This window comes from Schistocerca americana, chromosome 2 (genome assembly GCF_021461395.2).
Source record: "Schistocerca americana isolate TAMUIC-IGC-003095 chromosome 2, iqSchAmer2.1, whole genome shotgun sequence".
Lineage (NCBI taxonomy): Eukaryota > Metazoa > Arthropoda > Insecta > Orthoptera > Acrididae > Schistocerca > Schistocerca americana.
Window position 1 is genome coordinate 778,595,322 of NC_060120.1, and position 3,357 is coordinate 778,598,678.

The 3,357-nt window shown below is 42.9% G+C and overlaps 1 pseudogene; it reads left to right on the forward strand.

The window, feature by feature from the left end:
- The first annotated feature begins 737 nt into the window (after positions 1 to 737).
- Positions 738 to 855, forward strand: LOC124596921 (annotated as a pseudogene).
- The last annotated feature ends 2,502 nt before the right edge of the window (positions 856 to 3,357 follow it).

The window sequence follows — 3,357 nt, forward strand, 5'->3', positions numbered from 1 at the left end:
TGAGGATGAAAATCAGGTTTGTTTTAAATACATCCAGCCATTGTGTCCGAATGGTTCTAGGCGCTTCTGTCTGGAACCGCGCGACCGCTACGGTTGCAGGTTCGAATCCTGCCTCGAGCATGGATGTGTATGCTGTCCTTACGTTAGTTAGATTTAAGTAGTTCTAAGTTCTAGGGGACTGATGTGTTTGTCTTTAGGATAATTTAGGTTACGTAGTGCGTAAGCTTAGGGACTGATGACCTTAGCAGTTAAGTCCCAAAAGATTACACACACATTTGAGCATTTTTCTTTGTTCGCTCTAAGCGCATCATAACTTCAGTCTGCTGCCACATACTAACGCTATCAGATTCTGTCTGCTAAACTGGTGTATTTAAAAAGCAAATCCGTACAACGATGCAAAGAACAGCCGGTTTTAATAACATAAACTGACAGAAAAATTTCAGTACCATGAAGGACACGTGCGGCATAAACGAAAGTTAGTTGACGCATTTCTACATTGAAAGATGATGTCTATTCAAATTTCGCTCCAGTCGAACAAGAGTGGCGCTGGTAACCACACTATGAGGATGCAAATCAGGTTTGTTTTAAATACATCCAGCCATTGTGTCCGAGCGGTTCTAGGCGCTTCAGTCTGGAACCGCGTGACCGTTACGGTGGCAGGTTCGAATCCTGCCTCGGACATTGATGTGTGTGGTGTCCTTAGGTTAGTTATGTTTAAGTAGTCCTAAGTGCTAGGGGGCAACGACTTTGCCACAGTGGATACACCGGTTCCCGTGAGATCACCGAAGTTAATTGCTGTCGGGCGTGGTCAGCACTTGAATGGGTGACCATCCGGGCCGCCATGTGCTGTTGCCAGTTTTCGGGGTGCACTCAGCCTCGTGATGCCAATTGAGGAGCTACTCGACCGAATAGTAGCGGCTTCGGGCAAGAATACTATCATAACGACCGGGAGAGCGGTGTGCTGATCAGACGCCCCTCCTATCCGCATCCTCGACTGAGCATGACAACGCGGTCGGATGGTCCCGATGGGCCACTTGTGGCCTGAAGACGGAGTGCTTTTTTTAAGTTCAAGGGGACTGATGACCTCAGATGTTAAGTCCCTTAGTGCTCAGAGCCATTTCAACAATTCTTTTTAATACACGCTGCAATGGTCGTGAGCGTTACATGCCTTTGATCCTGGACATGGTGAGTTGATGTAGGTCAAGAATGCATTTAAGACGACAAAGACGGCATTATTACCACCTCACTGAGTGCGAACGACGTTGTGTGATAATTCTACGAGAAGCTGACTTCAAACAACCCCCATAAGGCAAGCGAGAGCTCATTGGAGGGCAGAGTGGAAGTCTATTGTGGTTTCTGATGAAAACTGGGTCTGCCTTGGTGTCAGTGATGGTCCTGTTTTGATCAGAGGGAGGCCAGTTGAGGGTCTGAAAACGTCCTGTCTGCCTGATAGACACACTGAATCTGCGCCTAAAGTTAAGATCTGGGGTGTAATTTCGAACAACTGTAGGAGCACTTCCGTAATTATCCCACGCAATTTTCCTGCAAATTTGTGCGTCCGTCCGGTGATTCGGCCTGTTGTACTGCCATTCATGAACAACATTCCAGTGTGTGTTTCCCCATAGGATGAAGCTCACCCACATACTGCTGTTGCGACCCAGCATGCCGTGCAGAGTGTCGACGTGTTGCCTTGGCCTGCTCTAATCGAGCACATGTGGGACATTATCGCACGAAAACTCCAGCGTCATTCACAAACAGCGTTAATTGTCCCTGTATTGACCGACCAAGTGTAATAGACATGGAGCTCCATCCCGCGAACTGACATCCGACCTATACAACACAATTTATTCAATATTATGTCGGTTACACCGCGTATTAATGTACCACTGTTTTACATTTGCAAAGATTTATATTGTGCTCTTATTAACCTGTGATCTTGCAGTGTTAGTCACTTAAATATGTTACCTAGACAAATATATTCCCGAAATTTCATTACTCTAGCTATTTTTTGATGTTGCTACTTTTTTCTCGTCAATATCATTAGATAAATGTATTTTAATAATAATTAAAAAAAACCTTCTTATTTTCTGTCAGCTGAAAGTAATAAGAAAGTGGCCAGTTGTAGTTGTCTCATATTCGAGCATTCGACACCTCAAACGGTGCCTGTCTCCTTATTCTCGATTGTTACTTGCAGTTATTACAATAGGACAATGTAGTAGGAAGCCGTTGCTTACTATAAACTTCAAATACGAAATCGTACGATTACCCACTGCACGCAGTTACCCAACTGTTTTTACACGAAACATAACTAATAGAAAAATGTGGACAAACTACAATAAAAATAGTTGGTAAGCTGATACATGTACCATTGAACCAATGATTTTTAAAATGTTCATTTGACACAACAAACGGATGTCAAGCCACAGTCACTAAAGCAATGAACTTTTAAAAAGGTTGCGTAACTAGTTTCAAAGCTCTGAGTCGTCATTTTCAGTGCGTCGTAACTAATTACGTAAGCTTTATAAAGTTTCATTTTTTTTAGTGACTGGCTTGACAACCATTTTTGGTGTCAAATAAACATTTTGAATTTCATTCATTCACACTCCTTGATCATGTCAGAATAAACAACCAATGATGTTAGACACTAATCATTGGAAGTTACCAAAACTTTGACAGGGTTGACATTCGTAGATCAACTAAATCGTCAGTTAGTGCAACAGATTTTCTCACTAACACGTAAGAATAGCGCCGCATTCTTTACATGGTGTTTGGAACATGCGAGTTCTAAAAACCCTGTCCAGCACACTATACATCGCATGGAGATATAAAGATAACAAATGACTAGCACATTGAATAAAAGTAATGTGTAAATCACCCGGAAAATTTCTTCACAGTAGGACCTCATCGCTACCATCCTTCCCTTCGACTATAATAAGGGTGGAGGAGTAATGGAAAACAAAGGACTATACGCAGTTACACAAAAGTAAAAAAAAACAATGACTGTAGTAGAGGGCAGTTAAGGGCCTTATGGACGTGGCAGCTAGTACTCACTTTGTACAATTACAATGCAAATCACAGATTACGGCAGGTGTGCTATCCCCGTGTTGAGGTGCGCAAATCCACGGCACTCATTCACGTTGGCCAGTTTATTTGCCCCTGTCTAACACGGACCGATACTGTGTTTGCAAACTGTATAACCGTAATTAAATTTCTGCATGTGTCAGCTTAATTCGCCGTTAAATCCCTTCATGCACCCCGTTTAACCTGCATGCATCGAGAAAGTCGTTTTGGATTTCACAGCTACCTCCATGCATGCGAGTAATTAGATCGCGCTGTTCGATATTTGCACAACATCGA